The following is a 19,424-nucleotide window of genomic DNA, read 5'->3' as shown; positions in this document are numbered from 1 at the left end:
TCAGTTGCTATGTTGTGAGTAGAGATGAGCTAATCTACAGTAGGAATGGAGTGAAGCGCTTCCTATCTGCATTCAGCTTATCAGGCTGCAGGCTTTGCAGTCCGCTCTGCTTGCTGCCGCTTCTCCCCGGGTGCTGGGATCCAGTTTCCCAGGACTGGATCCATCTTTTCCCAGCACTCGGGGAGGAGTGACACAGAGTAGAATAGCCCACAGTCTGATAAGCTGAATGCAGATATAGGAATGAGGCGCTTCACTTCATTTGTACTGTTTCACTCATCTCTAATTGTAATGATGGTGGTGGTCATGGTGCTGAGGGATTATCTGTTATACTGGTATTATTGGTAGTAAAAGTCTCTATATAAGTGTAATGATGGTGGTGGTCATGGTGCTGAGGGATTATCTGTTATACTGGTATTATTGGTAGTAAAAGTCTCTATATAAGTGTAATGATGGTGGTGGTCATGGTGCTGAGGGATTATCTGTTATACTGGTATTATTGGTAGTAAAAGTCTCTATATAAGTGTAATGATGGTGGTGGTCATGGTGCTGAGGGATTATCTGTTATACTGGTATTATTGGTAGTAAAAGTCTCTATATAAGTGTAATGATGGTGGTGGTCATGGTGCTGAGGGATTATCTGTTATACTGGTATTATTGGTAGTAAAAGTCTCTATATAAGTGTAATGATGGTGGTGGTCATGGTGCTGAGGGATTATCTGTTATACTGGTATTATTGGTAGTAAAAGTCTCTATATAAGTGTAATGATGGTGGTGGTCATGGTGCTGAGGGATTATCTGTTATACTGGTATTATTGGTAGTAAAAGTCTCTATATAAGTGTAATGATGGTGGTGGTCATGGTGCTGAGGGATTATCTGTTATACTGGTATTATTGGTAGTAAAAGTCTCTATATAAGTGTAATGATGGTGGTGGTCATGGTGCTGAGGGATTATCTGTTATACTGGTATTATTGGTAGTAAAAGTCTCTATATAAGTGTAATGATGGTGGTGGTCATGGTGCTGAGGGATTATCTGTTATACTGGTATTATTGGTAGTAACAATCTCTATACACTAGATTGGTCGGTAATATTATGGTGGTAACTTGTATAATAAGAATAATAATATTTGCTTCTTGTATACCAGTGTTATTTGGTAACTGATGGCTATTTAGACATGTACAGTATTAGGCATAGAAAAATGTTTTATTTTAATTTTATATATGTGTTTTTGGTTTTTCTTTATAAATCCTAAAATTTGCTGTAACCTGTAGCTGAAATATGTGCCCCATGCTGGGCCCATCAGCTACAGCACAATCCTCATACTGCCTGATAGATATTAGACAGACATGTGATAGATAGATAGACAGATAGATAGATAGATAGATAGATAGATAGATAGATAGATAGGAGATAGATAGATAGATAGATAGATAGATAGATAGATAGATACAGAGGAGAAAGGAGCCGCACTTCCTCACAGGTGTAGCGGGTGCAGTAGGATGCAAATCCCTTGGCTGGGGGGATCCCCAAGTATCACACGAAAATCCAAAGCACTCCAGCATAAGGTGAAAAAAGGTGGTGGTTTATTACAAAAATGTGCAGAAACAGGATGCATTGTTTCAGTTCTCTCACAGAACCATTATTAAGCATTCTGTGAGAGAACTAAAAACGTTGCATCCTGTGTTTCTGCACATTTTTGTAATAAACCACTACCTTTTTTCACCTTATGCTGGAGTGCTTTGGATTTTCGTGTGATAGATAGATAGATAGGAGAGAGAGAGAGAGAGATTATAGATAGATAGGAGAGAGATGATAGATACATAGATAGGAGAGAGATAGATAAAGGAGATAGATAGATTTAATAATAGGTAAGGGCCAGAGTTGTCCCTGAAGGATGGGCCGCTGGCCTGCTACTCATGGGCCACTGCTATGTGGCTGCCCCCCAGGCTAAAATTTGCCAGCCAGCCCCTGTACAGGAGTACATAAAGGATATATGATGTATCCTCTATGTACTCCTGTATATATGTATCATCTATATACTTCTGTATATATGTCTCCTATGTACTACTGTATATACTGTATGTATCATCTATATACTTCTGTATATATGTCTTCTCTATGTACTCCTGTATATATGCATACCCCCCAACTTTTGCTGGGGGGAAAGAGGGACATAGCCACGCCCATAACTGCGCTCTATGACCCCATAGCCACATCATCTATTACCATTATATAAGTAACAAATATTATCACCACTCCTTCACCACATAGTTACTTATACCACCATACCACTGGTGCCTCCATCTAGGTAGGGTGTAGTAGTGGAGGTATAGTGAATAAGGGGTGTAGTAGAACAGGTAAAGATAAGGGGTGAGGTAGTACAGGTATAGATATGGGGGGTATTAGTAATACAGATGAGGGGCATTAGTAGTAGTAGTAAAAGGTATAGATGAGGGGTATGGTAGTACAGGTATAAATGAGGGGTGTATTAGTAGTACAGATGAGGGGGATTAGTAGTACAGGTACAGATGTGGGCTGTAGTAGTACAGGTAAAGATGAGGGGTGTAGTAGTAATACGGGTATAGCTGAGGGGTCACTGGGGGAAACTGGGGCATCTGGGGGTGACTGGGAGAGCTGGGGGTGTACGGGGCAAACTGGGGGAGCTGGGGGTGACGGAGAGATGGGGGTGTATGGGGCAAACTGAGGGAGCTGGGGGTGACTGGGAGAGCTGGGGGTGTATGGGGCAAACTGGGGGAGCTGGGGGTGACTGGGAGAGCTGGGGGTGTATGGGGCAAACTGGGGGAGCTGAGGGTGACTGGGAGAGCTGGGGGTGTATGGGGCAAACTGGGGTTGACTGAAGGGGGACTGGGGACAGTTGGAGTTGACTGAAGGGGGACTGGGGCAGACTGGGGATGACGGAGGGGAAATGGGAAAGACTGGGGGTGACTGAGGGGGACTGGGGCAGACTGGGGATGACGGAGGGGGAATGGGAAAGACTGGGGGTGACTGAGGGGGACTGGGGGTGATTGAGGGGCACTGAGGCAGACTGGGGGTGACTCTAGGGGGACTGCGGCAGCTGGAGGTGATTGGGGCAGGAGTGCACATAGCCCTCCTCCTCTTCCTCTCACCCTGGCACACAAGTTCCCCTCCCCGCCACACATGCAGGTCCCCAGTCATTGAAGGAGGCCGCAGGGACTGTAGTGGTGATATCACCACCACAGTCCCTGCGGCCTGCTCCAGAGACCGGGGACCTGCACGTGTGTATTGAGCCCGACTAATTAAGGAGGGTGCAGGCGGACTGCATGTGCCACTCTCCATATTTGAATATGTGCTGCCGCATTCTAGTGCCGCCAGGAATGGGTTAAAAGTCTTGCCTGCCCTGTTTGTTCTCTTCCCTCCTCCCTTTCCACGCTGTGCCCGCCCCCCTCATCCAATCCTGTGCTGCCGCGCGGTTTTTGGCCTATGGAATCGATTGGGGAGGGTGAGGAGGCGGGCACAGTATATATACGTTCAGCTCCCTCATCACAACCCTCTTCCACCACTTGCCGCGTTTCCCTCCCTCCCTCCCCTTTTGTCATGTTTTCCTTTTAAAAAAAAAAAAAAATATATATATAAAAAAAAAAAAAAAATAAATATAATAAAAAAAAAAAAAAAAAAAAAAAAAAAAAAAAGATATATATATTTTTTTATATACACAAAAAAAAAAAAAAAAAAAAAAAAAGAATATATAATGAGAATGGAGATTGCTTTCCCATGATTGTTTGTGCTAAGGTTTTATTGTAAGTCACAGCTTGGCCTGAATATTATATGGAGGATTCGGAGCAGCCAGACATGTACGGCGGGAGTCCGCCGGCGGCATACCACGGCTGTTGTATCGGTTGAGTTGGCACTGGAGAGTGCCGGGTTACTAAGGTTTTTTAAAGTTGAGAAGTTAATAAAAGCTGTGGCCGATCTCCACCCAGCAAAAGGAAGAAGTTGTACGTGTCTTTATTCCTGGCGGTATGGGGTATGTGCCTTGGTAGAGAGTTTATGGAGGTCAATGCAGTCTGGCCAGGAGGGGAGCAGGACGTGATATGTATAGCTCGGGCAGGTCAGTCGCAGCTCTGTTAGGCGGACTGCCCGACCGCCCTGCACCTCACCTCTGGCCCAACACTCCACACACCGCCATAAGCCCGCCATGCACCTCACCTCCGCGCCGCCCGCTTGACCTGCACCTCTTGCCCGGCCGCCAACCCGACAATCCATGCTGCTCCACCTGCAATGATTTTTTGTGAAAATTTAATTTAAAATTTTCACAAAAAATCTAATCGATTCTAACCTTCTGGGCGAATTAATTTGATTACTCACCCAGCCCTAATTCCTCTGTATGTCTCCTCTTGTATATATGTATCCTCCATGTACCCCTGTATATATGTCTCCTCCTGTATATATGTATCCTCTATATACTCCTCTGTATGTATCCTCCTGTATATATGTATCCTCTATATACTCCTCTGTATGTCTCCTCCTGTATATATGTATCCTCTATATACTCCTCTGTATGTCTCCTCCTGTATATATGTATCCTCCTGTGTATATGTATCCTCCATGTACCCCTGTATATATGTCTCCTCCTGTATATATGTATCCTCTATATACTCCTCTGTATGTATCCTCCTGTATATATGTATCCTCTATATACTCCTCTGTATGTATCCTCCTGTATATATGTATCCTCATGTGTAGGTCTCCTGTATATATGTATCCTCTATGTCAGGGATAGGGAACCTTGGCTCTTCAGCTGTTGCAAAACTACAACTCCCATCATGCATGGACAGCCTATGGTTGCCCAGGTATGATGGGAGTAGTAGTTCTGCAACAGCTGGAGGGCCTTGGTTCCCTCCCCCTGCCCTATGTCCTGCTGTGTAGATGTCCTGCTGTGTAGGTACCTGGCTTCCTGCAGACACCATCTTCTCTGTCTTCAGGCTCTTCTAGCCCAGACACAGGAGAACCAGCTGGGAGGACAGAGCGGCCTCTGGTGGCCGGAGGAAGATACTGCCTACAGCAGTTTGCTTTTTACCATAAGCCTCATAGGCTTATAGAAAGCATAATGGCCATAAAGGAGGCGGGGCTTAACGTCATGGGGGCGGGGCTTCAGCGGCCGCTTCCAGCACAGACCAGATCCACAGCCACAGGTAAATATGACAGAAGAGGGCGGGGCTGTAAGCAGGGGAGGCACTGAGGACTCCAGCCAGCTGTCAGCAGCCATGCGGCCCTGACAACTGGGGGAAGACCGGCCCGGGGGGCATGTGCCCCCCTGCCCCCCGGCTCAGCCCGCCCCTGCTGCCAGGGGCACACCACTGGGAGCTGCACCAGATGTTGACGGTGCTGCAGCCTCCTCCTCTTCGGGCATGGAAGTAGAGCCAGAAGGTCCTGGCATCTGCTCCGTGCCCTCAGAAAGAGTCGGGCTGGCTCCTGTGATGGCGGTGGCGTGGCACTCTCCCCCTCCTGCTGGGGTGCTTCAACGTCAGCACCACCAGCATCCTCTCCTCCAGCTGGCTCCGAAAAATTGCCACTGGTTCTGTGGAGAGACAGAAAGGTTAGAGAATCTAGACACATTCACAAAGTCACATTAGTTAATTATTATTATTTTTTTTCTATTTGCTAACATACAGTATGGTTCCATTTGCTATTTGGTAACAGGAATACATTATGTAGTACTATCAGCATCCTAGGTCAGGACATACAACTGTTTATTCCTAGTCTTTCAGATTAGTGTGTTCTCAAATAATAAATGCCGCATATTGTTTGAATAATTGCCCCTTTCTCAATGTGCCAACAATGCTCTCATCTTCATGGCATGTTGTGGCCATGGAAGCATTCTTGTGACCACACAATAACAAGTGTTTTCTCATGTCGGCCATCATGGAGAGGGGCGTGAGTTAGTCATGTCACCAGATACACAAGCGTCCAGTAACAGGGCTCTGTACCTGTCATTGATCCCTGCAGGCCACACTGACAGTGACAGAGCAGGAGGCCGCCCAGCATTGAGTATTCAGGAAGTGAATAGTGTGGGGCAACCAACAGCTCTCAGACTGCTTTGTACAGTAGGACACTAAAGATTTAACATTATCCACTGCATGGAAAAGGGCATTTCATTCACCATGCTTACTGGCTCGGCCACCTACAGCACACGCTGAACAACTGAGGGAGTGACCGTGATCAGAAAAATTCACTATTATTGGATATTTTGGTGTAGCTCCATGACAGAAAGTCATATATTTTACTTTCATTAGAGGATGTTGAAGCATGAGTGAGAGTGGTGTGTAAGCATTTGGTTGACTGTGAGCAAAGGGGCCTATTGGGATTGATCAGGATAGATTAACCCTCTCTGTACAGTCACATACACCATCATGAAGGCTAATAAACATGACACAACTAGGGCGTTTGAAAGAATGGCAATAGTGTATGTTGCGAAATAATATCTATACATTTCTGAGAATAGTCTTGTCATTCAGAGGTTCCGTCTGGGACAAATGTTACTTCCTACGGCCGAGTTGGACCTTTTCGGGCCGGAAATAATGGTCTTGCTCATTTTTTACGGACCCGGATACAATCAGGCCGGAAACTCATACGGAGTATGCCCTTGACAGCCGCATATCCTATACTTCCCAGCATACACATGAACCACCAAAAATACCGCCGCACAATTACAGCCGCATATACAGCCGCACACTTACATAGTCTGAACCCGGCCTTACGCTGAACATAACCTAACACTGCAGATGCAGCCTGATCCTTCCAGCCTCATGACCCACGATAATGCTGGGTTTACACGGAACGATAATTTGCCCGATCGTACGATTAACGATGTCGGAGTAACATTTTTTTTTCATAACGATCAGCGTTTAGACGGTACGATATATCGTACGGAAATTGGTTTTGCGATCGCTTAAGCCTATCTCACACATTGGTTAAATCGGCGAACGACTGTTCACATGGAACGATCTGCGAATTTTTTGCGAACGATCAACGACGATTTGAGAACCTGCTGAAAGATCAATCGTTGATCGTTCGCTGCGTTTACATGTACGATTATCGTTCGAATTCGACTGTTATCGTGCGAATTCGCACAATAATCTTTCCGTGTAAACGCAGCATAAGGGAATGGAACAAAGATGCTTTTAGCATCAGGTTTTAATTTGTCCTGCAAACAGCTAGCAGTGGTGTGGTAACCCAGGGCAGCCAGGTGGTGTTAGCTAGGGCAGGTGTTGGTGTATGGGGCTTGAGTATACGCTCCCCAATCTCGAACACACGCCCGTTAAAGAAGTATACAGTGGGTGCAGAACTGGTTATAATAAAAGTATGAGCATAAGAAGGGCTGTTCTGGGACACTGCATACCTCCCTACTAGAAATGAGCCGACCTCGGCGAACCACAAGCTAAGGTGGATGTGGCCGAATGAACATAGAGGACCGGGACAACAAGACAAGAGGAAGGAATGTTAGTGTGAGTGAATATGTAGATGTGGGTTTCCCACGCTCAAGGCACAGGTGACAAGAGATAATGAAGAGAAAGAAAACCCTAGTGGCAGGACTTCACCTAGGGGTGCCTAACGTACTCTGGTTACAGGTAGTTAGTGCGTGGACCATCTGACATGGAAGTCAGGACTACTTAACTGCTGGCGGGGGACCCTCAATATTCCAGTCAGTTTGACAGTAGGTTTCCAATGACAATGAGTTACCCTACTGGAAGAAAGAGAACTGTGAAGACCTGTGTACTGCCTTGGGTGTCTGTGTGAAGTGTCTTGGACACCTGGAAGAGAAAGAATAAAATAACAAAAACAAGCATACATCCGGCGCGCCATACATACCAGTCAGTCACTCAACACAATTACTCGATAGTCCGAACACACGAAAAAGTATCCAAGGTGCGATATGTATGAACCAGTGTGAATGTTAGGTATGACTATGTGTAGCAACTACAGTGTGTAGGGACAAGACAGAGGTGAACAGACACTGGACACAAAAGGAAGGGAAATACAAAAGACAACAAATACTGCGAGGTCTGGAGGAGGATTGGCTCACATAACTCTGAAGACATCTGAAGAAAACTGGCTCCAATAATCTTTCCAGCTGTAGATATAATAATACTATGCATGGAGAAAATAGAAGATCCTTCTGAAAAATACACTCTTTAGAAAATACACTTCTTTAGAAAATACACTCTTTAGAAAATACACTTTCTCTGAGGCTATAGATATAACTATGTAGCTGACTTCTTTACTCAGAAGAGGAGGAAACTGTCTGACTCTGACATGAAAATATACCCTGTCAGAAAATACTTTTTCAAAAGACACACTTTACTCTGAGACTATCTAAATGACTTTGCTGCTTACTCAGAGGTAGGAAAATATATATATATATATATATATATATATATATATATATATATGACTCTGACAAGAAAATAGACTTTTGACTACTGAAGTGCAATCATGAAATACAATAATAAACCTCTGACAATCACATAATCATGAAAGTGCCTTAGGAAGAACTGGATAAGTGTCTCTGTGTGGTAGAGTCTCTTTAGGCAATATAGAACATCGTCCATGTAAAGGCTCTGGGACAGGCACTAGAGAACAGTTTGGTCAATGCGTGTCCATCAGCACATAGCTGGATGATAATAAGGAAACTTGGTCAGGAAGACCAGGCACGAACCTTGAACGTTGCATAGAACTTTTTAATCACACAGGAACAAAACAAAACAGGAACAGTTTAAGGACTTTGGTCTCTATAGCGGATTGGTAGTGTTCCCCGAGTTGAGCGCTCAGACCGTCTCAGCATGAGGTTGGCTTCATAAGTAGCTTGCTCTGGAACAGATTGGGGGTTATTGACAGCAGCTGGTTGAGGAGGAGGAACCACAGGAGGCGGAGCCGCAGGAGGCAGGATAACTAGGGTGCTCATAGGAATTCCCTGATAGCCAATGGCCATGAGGAATGGTTCAGTTTGGAACATATCTTCAAGAGAGGCCGGTTTAGTTGGAGCCTCTGAGGCTGGTGGAAGTGCCTGTACAGGTGCTGGACAGGATGCTGTGAGGCCTTGCAGATCCTCCCTCACACAGCGCTTTATCCTATTCCGGTGTACAGTTTGAGGGGCCAGACCTGGCTTCCTGACCTCATACACGTCAGTCTCTGGATAGGGAATAGCAGAAATGATATAGGGATCAGGCTCCCATAGACTCTCCAACTTGTGGGTGCGGTGATACTTTTTGAGCCAGACTCTGTCCCCCACTCTTAGTGGTGTGGCATGCACCCCTTGATTATAAGCATCTTCCTGACGCTGGTGGGCCTCTCCCATCTTCTGGTCCACAATCTCTCGGGCGTCTTGAATCCTCCTCTTATGCTCTTGGACCCAGTCGGTATCAGGCAGAGGGTTAGTTACTTGAACTCCAAGCGCGCGGTCTTGAGGAAGCTGACCTTGGCGCCCGAACATCAGATAGAAAGGAGAGTAGCCTGTAGAGCAATGAGTGGTGTTGTTATAGATTTCCACCAGCTCATCCAACAGGTGAGGCCATTCCACCCGTTTTGCCACCGAAGCTGTTCTTAGCATGTTGATGAAGACCTGGTTGATTTTCTCACAGAGACCATTGCCTTGTGGGTGATAAGCCGTGGTACGAAGCTTTTTGCACTCGTGGTAAGTGCATAGCTCATGGAAGAGTTGAGATTCGAAAGCCGGGCCTCGGTCTGTGAGCAGGGACTCAGGACAGCCGTAGTGTTTCACATATTCTTTGTAGAAAGTGATGGCTATGGTCCTTGCAGTCAAGTCTCGAACGGGTACCACGACCACCCACTTGGAGTAGTGATCGACCATGGTCAGAGCATAGGTGTATCCACATCTCGTCGGGGACAACTTCACATGGTCCAAGGCAACAAGCTGATTTGGCCGGTGGGACACAATGGAATGCAAGGGAGCTCGGGCATCTCTTCCTCCCGCCTTGGAGATGTTACAGGCGGGGCATTCAGCACACCAGTTCTCAATGTCAGCCCGCATCCCGATCCAATAGAACCATTGACGGATGGTCGCCTCAGTCTTATGGACCCCGAAATGGCCAGAACGGTCATGGTAGGCATCTAACACCAATTTGGTGTGTCGCCGGGGAATCAAGATCTGATGGCATCGTTCTCCAGAGACGGGGTCCAACGAATTCCTTAGAAGTAGGCCCCTATGAAAGAAGAGCCGATTCCTCTGTCTCCAAAGACGTCTCAGTTCAACGTCTGGATAGGGCCTCTTGATTCTCATGGGGACTCTCCCAGTAGACAAATAGTCATAGATTTCCCCCAAGACTCTAGACTCATTCTGGATGGTCTGCCATCTGGACAAATCTTGATAGGGCCCCGGGACAGGGGAGGTCCCGCTCTCTTTGACCGCCGTTGTAGTACTCTGGGTAGCGAATCTCTGATAAAATGGGGGCATCTCTACATCTTCCCAGTCATCATCCTCTGTGGCTTCCTCACCTCTAGGCAGTCGAGACAGCAGGTCAGCATTCACATTGGCCTTGCCGCTCCGATACTTGATTTCGCAGTTGAAGTTGGCCAACCTAGAGGCCCAACGCTGTTCCAGAGCGCCCAGTCGCGCGGTATTGAGGTGAGCTAGCGGGTTGTTATCTGTATAGACAGTGAACGGGATAGCCGCGAGGTAATCTTTGAATTTTTCAGTAACGGCCCACACCAGAGCAAGCAACTCCAATTTGAACGAGCTGTAGTTACTATCATTCTTTTCAGCGCCTCTTAAACTTCGGCTGGCATAGGCAATAACTCTTTCCTGATTACCCTGGACTTGAGACAGGACAGCCCCTAGGCCTTGGAAGCTGGCGTCTGTGTAGAGATGGAAAGGCTGACTATAGTCAGGGTAAGCCAGGATGGGAGGCGAGATCAACAGGGCCTTCAGGGTTTGAAACGCCATCTCCTGATGTTCAGACCACTCTATGGGTAGCCGTCGACTGTAGTTCTCTCGAGGACAGCCGCGGCGTAGCTCATTGAGTGGTTCAGCCACCTGGGCGAAGTGGGGTATGAAGCGGCGTTAATAGCCCGCAAATCCAAGGAAGCTTCTCACCTCTTTCACCGTCTTGGGAATGCCCCAATTTCCCACAGCCGAGATCTTCTCGGGATCAGGTTTTATCCCCTCGGCACTCACGACATGCCCCAAATAGTTCACCTGCGGTTTGAGGAGGTGGCACTTCGACGGTTTGATCTTGAGGCCATGGTCAATAAGGACTTGAAACACTTCGGCTAAGTGATGAATATGGTCCTCATAAGTGCGAGAATAGACAATGACGTCATCCAGGTAGAGCAATACACTTTGGAAGTTGACGTGACCGAGGCACCTCTCCATTAACCGCTGAAATGTGGCGGGGGCGTTGCAGAGCCCAAACGGCATACTTGTGAACTCATAAAGTCCCATGGGGGTAGTAAACGCTGTCTTCTCCCGGTACCCACTGGTGAGGTCCAACGTTGAGAAGTAGGCGGCTGAACCCAGAGCAGCAATAGATTCCTCTATACGAGGCAGCGGATAGGCATCCTTGTGAGTAATGGTGTTCAGCTTCCGGTAGTCAACACCGAATCCGATGTTGCCGTCCTTCTTTTTATCAAGGACGATAGGGGTAGCCCACGGACTTTGGCTCTCCTGGATGACGTTGGTGTCCTTCATTTCCTGGAGCAGTTTCTTCACCTGCTGATAACTGGCAGGCGGAATAGGCCGGTGCTTCTCCTTGATAGGAGGATGATCTTTGGTATTAATTCGATGTTGGACCAGACCAGTTTTACCAAAGTCAAGTGAATGCTTGCTGAAGGCCTCGTGATGGCGCTTGGCAACTTTGAGTACCCCCTGAATATGCTTGATTGGGGTGTTGGCATCCTCGATGTTGAGCGCATCCCACCAAGGGGTGCGGGACTGTTTGGATTCTTCTGATGATGTCCTAATCGACCTCTGGTGGGCAATAGTCTCTTCACATATGAGATCCTCAGGGTCGAGTTGGTGGAGCATGGCAACCGTAGTAAACTTAGGTAGGTCGACTGGAGATGCACTGAGGTTGACCAGCTGTACTGGAACCTGACCATTGGAGACGGTCACTAGACTTCGGGCAGCCATGACAAGGGGTTGACCCTCAATCTCGATGGAATCTAGTAGAGCCTCGTAGTCGGCGTTGTCTAGGCCCGGTCGAGCCCTGCACCAGATAAGGGTCTCACTGTTAGCTGGGATAGTGATTGGGCGAGCATCTCTAGTACAGACACGACAAATCTCCCCACAGTGATTGACAAACCTCTGCTGAGCGGTGAGTGCTTTGATGGTCTTCTGAACAGCTTGCCTGTAGTGGGGAGAGGCACGAGACAAAGAGGCATGCAGAGCATCTAACAGTTCAGCAAATACATGGCGAATAACATTCATGCCTAGAACAGTAGTACCACTATCCCCCTGAGCTTCAGTAACAATCACACCTTGACGAGGTAACTCCCGGTTACCAATACAAATGGTAGGCTCCCAGTAGCCTAGTTGTGAGATAGGTCGGCCATTACTAGCAACTAACTTCAAACGGTACTCTTCAACCAGGCCTAACGTCCTCAGGTCCCAATGTTCCTCGAAAATGTGCCTGGGTATGGTAGTCACTTGGGAACCTGTGACTACAAGGGCTTCCAGGAGGACATTGTCTATCCAGAGAGTTACATGCGGGCATTGAGAGAGGAACCTGGAGAACCACTGTGATTCCTGCGGGCCTGGGGATTGACCTCCCGGGTGTTGGCCCTCGGACCCAGGGGTAGCCAGTTTTAACTGAAAGCACTGGGACCGGTAGTGTCCATGTTGCCTACAATAGCTGCAGTAAGGCCGTTTAGGGGTCCTGAGTCTTTGGGGCGGAGGCCTATCAGGACTCGGGTACTTAGGGCAAGGGTCCTGGGACAGGGACGTGGAGGAGGCCCCTTGCAGTCCCCTTATAGCTTGGCAGAGGGAGTCAACCACCGGGGTAAGGAGGTCAGGGGTAACCGGAGAGTTAGCAAATGCAGGCTGTTGTGAGGCTTGAATTGCGGGAACAGGTGTAGCCACAGGTGAGACTGGAGGTACGGGGGTGGCTCCCGCCAGATCTACGGGAGTTGGGCCTGCAATACAGCCAGCAGAGGGAGTGTCAATTCCAACCACCCGTAGGGCCAAGGTCTTGAAGTCCAGGAAGGACATGGTAGGATTTTGAGCGGCTAGCATGCGTAGTTGACTCTGGATTAGCCTGGAGTCCACTCCCTCTATAAAGCGATCAGTAATTATGCCTTCAGCGGCTGAGGGGTCTATGGTATCGACTTGGCGTAGGGCCCGGTAAGCAGATTGGAGTGCAAGTGCATAGTCTCTGAGAGTCTCACCTGGCTTCTGGCGTCGATCGTAGAACTTGAGACGGACCTCTGTGGGTGACTGTACCTCAAATTCCCTGCTCAGGCGGTTAAGGATCTGTTGCACGTCAGACTTTTCAGTAGCTGGCCATGACCTCACCTCCGGGTGAACCGGGGCAGCTGTAGGATAATGTGGTCAAGGTGTAGGCACGAGGGTGATACAGCTGGAAACCGGGATCCTGACCATGCGGGAATACTGGGCATGCGATTCTTGGTTGTCCTTAGTCAGGGCACCAATTATCACACCAATGCCAAGGTTCAGAAACATTGGTAGTTGTATATTTATTGTAACGGTGGTAACTAGTAGCAACAGTCTCTCCGGATGCAACCGGGAATAAGGCAATCTTGAATAAAGCAGAGTAATGGGTGATGCTGCAATAGGCTGTGAGAGTAGCGTGCTGAATGATGGGAGTAGTAGTGAAACTGAAGTTGAGATGCTGGGTGGAATGAGACTTGAATGAAATACTTGCTGTTGATGATTAGAGAAGATGATGAGAGGAACGACTGAAGAATCGACACCCAGATGAGAATCTTGAGACTTGAGACAGGAACACAGCCAGTGGACTGGAGCAGCAGAGCAGACGCAGGCCTCCCTCTTAGCAAGGAAAGAGGACAAACACACAACCTATCCCCTATGGGGCAGGAGATAGACTCTGGTGGAACAGGAAGTCACATGGTAACCCCAGCCAAAAGCTCGATGACCATTGGAGTTACCATGGAAGCAGGGCACAGTCACGTGACATCCAGCCATTGCATCATCACACCATTAGGCATATACAGAGAAATATACATGAGAAGTACCATACTTGAACACTAGGAGGCGACATAATACCATTAGGCACTGATACCTGAATATAAATGCAATAAAATACTGCAGGGATGACACAATACACGCAGTTTGCAGTGGACCATAGCTTTCCAGAACAGAACTGGGTATAAAAAAAGTATGAGCATAAGAAGGGCTGTTCTGGGACACTGCACTATGGCTGCAGCAGGCTGTGTGTGTGTGTGTGTGTGTGTGTGTGTGTGTGTGTGTGCGCTATGGCTGCAGCAGGCTGTGCGTGTGTGTAGGACTGTGTGTGCTATGGCTGCAGCTGTGTGTGTGTGTATGCTATGGCTGCAGCACCCTGTGCGTGTATGCAGGTCATCTGATCTGGTCAGTCAATCGCTGCTATTGACATGTAGGGTTCCCACGTGATGCTATGAGCCCCCAAAGACTCTCCTGCATGATGAATGGCTGAAAAAAAGCCGCCAAACATGCAGGAAGAGGAAGATGCCATTGTCTCGAGTATCGCAAGATGCTCGTCCGAATAATGAGTACCATCGAGTACCCTAATACTCGAACGAGTACCAAGCTCGCTCTTCTCTACTTATAGGATATGCAGAACCTGTATACAGCTGTCTCTACCTCTATATGGTGACCAGGGCCGTCTTAACAGCATTATGGGCCCCTGGGCAGAGGTGCGAATTAACCCCCCCCCTAGCGGCCGCCGCCCCTCTTATCTGGTAAGGTACAGTGGTACCTTGGTTTAAGAGTAACTTGGTTTAAGAGCTCACAGTTTTTCAAAACTGTGACTTGGTTTAAGAGCATTGTTTTGGTTTAAGAGCTCCCTGTATTGGGTGGGAGGGCGGGTGGAGGAGGGACATGGTCTGAATAGCGGGGTCTACAGCCCTGTTCTCTGACCCAGGAAGTCTCCCTCACCTGCCAAATCATAGCAGATCCACTACAGGCTGGGGCCTACATCAGGGGACAGGACTGTGGCGGTAATCTCTTCATAGCTGTAACCCCTCTCTCCCCGGACAGAGAGTGCTGCATGTATGTGCCCCCATCTGTCCTGCTCATTCCTTCCTGCTCCCTGCAGTCTCTATCAGCCCTTGTGTTTCCCATCCGCTCCATTACTGTACAGTAACTTATAAAATCACAATATGTTTGTTTCATCTGTTTTACATGTTATTCAGAATAATAAATCATTATTTTTTGGGTGTGGAACCAATTGTCTGCATTTCTATAATTTCTTATGGGAAAATGTGCTTTGGTTTAAGAGTGATTTGGATTACAAGCACGGTCCTGGAACGAATTATGCTCGTAATCCAAGGCACCACTGTATATTGCCTATAATAGTGATTGTCATATATGTTGCACACATACAGTATATCACTATTACAGGCAAAATACCTTACCACCTATTTATCTACCATATAGATACAGGTATAAGGGTGGAGCAGTAGGTAGGTGGTTATATAGCCTATAATAGTGATATATGTGTACAAATATATATATGGGGGGTACAGGTATATGTGGGGTATACAGGTGGTGGGTAATAGCCTAATTAATATATATTGGTGCCCCTCTCTATATATGAGACATGTTGCTGTCCCTCTGCATATACGCCATGTTGTCTCCCTGTATACTGTATAATACAGGGAGTATGTGTATATTGTATTATACAGTATACAGGGAAACAACACGGCTTATATATAGAGAAGGGCAAAACAACATGTCTCATATATACAGAGGGGCAACAACATGACTATTATATATGAGAACCATGTTGTTTCCCTGTATGTATACTGTATAATACAATATACAGGGAAACAACATGGTTCATATATACAGAGGGGCAACAACATGACTATTATATATGAGAACCATGTTGTTTCCCTGTATATATACTGTATAATACAATATACAGGGAAACAACATGGTTCATATATAGAGAAGGGCAAAACAACATGTCTCATATATACAGAGGGGCAACAACATGACTATTATATATGAACCATGTTGTTTTGCCCTTCTCCTTATATGAACCATGTTGTTTCCCTGTATATTGTATTATACAGTATACATATAGGGAGACAACAATGGAGTGATAGGTGAAGGATAAGTATATAATACACTGCTGTATACACTGAATGGAGATATATATACACTCAGGAGGAGGATAAGTATATAATACACTGCTGTATACACTGAATGGAGATATATATACACACTCAGGAGGAGGATAAGTATATAATACATTGCTGTATACACTGAATGGAGATATATATACACACTCAGGAGGAGGATAAGTATATAATACATTGCTGTATACACTGAATGGAGATATATATACACACTCAGGAGGAGGATAAGTATATAATACACTGCTGTATACACTGAATGGAGATATATATACACACTCAGGAGGAGGATAAGTATATAATACACTGTTGTATACACTGAATGGAGATATATATACACACTCAGGAGGAGGATAAGTATATAATACACTGCTGTATACACTGAATGGAGATATATATACACACTCAGGAGGAGGATAAGTATATAATACACTGCTGTATACACTGAATGGAGATATATATACACACTCAGGAGGAGGATAAGTATATAATACACTGCTGTATACACTGAATGGAGATATATATACACACTCAGGAGGAGAATAAGTATATAATACACTGCTGTATACACTGAATGGAGATATATATACACACTCAGGAGGAGGATAAGTATATAATACATTGCTGTATACACTGAATGGAAATATATATACACACTCAGGAGGAGGATAAGTATATAATACACTGCTGTATACACTGAATGGAAATATATATACACACTCAGGAGGAGGATAAGTATATAATACACTGCTGTATACACTGAATGGAGATATATATACACACTCAGGAGGAGGATAAGTATATAATACACTGCTGTATACACTGAATGGAGATATATATACACACTCAGGAGGAGGATAAGCAGGGGCGGTCTTGACATTTCTGGGGCCCCAAGCGAAGTTATGTCTGGGCCCCCCCCCCTCGACACGCATTTCAAAACAATAGACCGCTGTGTGTTACCCCCAGTAGTATATACCCCTTTTGCACTACCGCCAGTAATATATACTCTTTGTGTGCTGCCCCCAATAGTATATACCCCTTGTGTCCTGCCCCCAGTAGTATATACCCTTTGTTTGCTTCGCCCAGTAGTATATAGACCCCTGTGTGTTCCCCCATTTATATATAGCCCCCCCCGTGTGCTCCCCCAGAAGTATATAGACCTCCTGTGTGCTGCCCCAGTTGTATATAGACCCCCTGTGTGCTGCCCCCAGTTGTATATACCCCCTGTGTGCTCCCCCACTAGTATATAGGCCCCCTGTGTGCTCCCTCAGGGGTATTTAGCCCCCCTGTGTGCTCCCCCACTTGGATATAGACCTTCTGTGTGCTCCCCCACTTGGATATAGACCCCTGTGTTCTCCAGTAGTATATAAACCCCCTGTGTGGTTCCCCCAGTAGTATATAGACCCCCTGTGTGCCCCACCAGTATTATATAGACCCCTTGTGTGCTGCCCCAGTAGTATACAGACCCCTGTGTGCTCCCCCAGTTATATATAGACCACCTGTGTGCCTCACAAGTAGTATATAGACCCCCTGTATGTTCCCCCAGTAGTATATAGACCCCCTGTGTGCACCACCAGTAGTATATAGCCCCCCTGTGTGCTCCCCCAGTAGTATATAGCCCCCCTGTGTGCTCCCCCACTTGGATATAGACCTCCTGTGTGCTCTCCAAGTTGTATATAGACCCCATTCTGCTGCCCCAAGTAGTATATAGACCCCCTGTGTGCTGCCCCCAGTAGTATATAGACCCCTCTGTGAAGCCCCAGTAGTGTATAGCCCCCCTGTGTGTTCCCCCTGTTATGTAGCCCCCCTGTGTGCTCCCCCATTTATATAGACCCCCGATGTGCGCTCCCCCAGTTAAACAGACCCCTGTGTGCTCCCCCTCCCATATAGTATATAACACAATAAAACAACCACTTATACTCACCTGGGTCCGGGCGTCTCCTCTTCTCTTCACTCTTGTGGCCGCAGGAAGGGTTTTCCCTGCGATCATAAGAGGCCGCACTCCCCTTGTCCTGGCGCCGATGCTCCAGTGATGTCACTGGAGCGCCGGCACCACAAGGACAAAGCTGCCACTTGTGACCGCAGGGAAAACCCTTCCTGCGGCCACAAGAGTGACTGACAGGAAAGGAGCCAATGTCTCCCGCCCTGCCAGTGCTGCTGCATGTAACTATGAGCGCTCATTACGAGTGCTCATAGTTACAGTTCAGATGGCAGCAGCGAGCGGGGCAGCGGCCCTGTCCAGCGGTCTTGAGCACAAGAGCGGGGCGTGGGGGCCCCCCTGGATGTTGGGGGCCCCAAGCGATCGCTTGGGGTGCTTGGTGCCAAAGACCGCCACTGAGGATAAGTATATAATACATTGCTGTATACACTGAATGGAGATATATATACACTCAGAGGAGTTACACCCCCGATCCCTCCCCCTCCCTGTTTACCAGTTCACCCACGGCCCTGTCTGCATCCCTGCAGAGAGCACTCCCATGATTAACCCCTTCCCTGCCAGCTAGCCTCCCCCTCTGGTATCAGCACATACTCACTCAGGCTTTGTGCTTCAGGCCTCCAGCTTCTCCTTCCTCTCAGGGCTCTGCTGGTGACGTCACTCTCCTGCTCCGCACGGGAATGCAGGGGGTGAGAGAGACCTCTAGTGACCGGAAGCAGAATGCAGCTTCTGGCCACAAGAGCAGCTGTGCACAGCCCCTATCTACCAGCGCTGATCAGGAGCACTCCCAGTTAAAGGGCCAGGGAATATGACACAGGGCAGGGGCCCCCTAGGACGCATGGGCCCCCGGGCAGCCGCCTACCATGCCCAATGGTTAAGACGGCCCTGATGGTGACTGATTAGGAAGAATATTGGTCTCTATATAGTGGATTTTATTCAGTCACAGTATAGTGGTATTATCCAATCAGTGTATGGTGAGGGTAGTGGTCATGGTATGACAGTATTATTTGTCCTGTATATGTGGTATTATTACTAATATTTTGTTTATATAGTGAACTTTATTCAATGGCTGTATAGAGCACAGGTGTTAAACTGCGGCCCTCCATCCCAGCTGTTACAACACTACAGTTACCATCATGCCTAAACAGCTAAAGCTTTGTCTGTCCAAGCTTGA

This window comes from Dendropsophus ebraccatus, chromosome 11, assembly GCF_027789765.1.
Source record: "Dendropsophus ebraccatus isolate aDenEbr1 chromosome 11, aDenEbr1.pat, whole genome shotgun sequence".
NCBI classification, from domain to species: Eukaryota; Metazoa; Chordata; class Amphibia; order Anura; family Hylidae; genus Dendropsophus; species Dendropsophus ebraccatus.
This window is presented reverse-complemented; position numbering follows the sequence as displayed.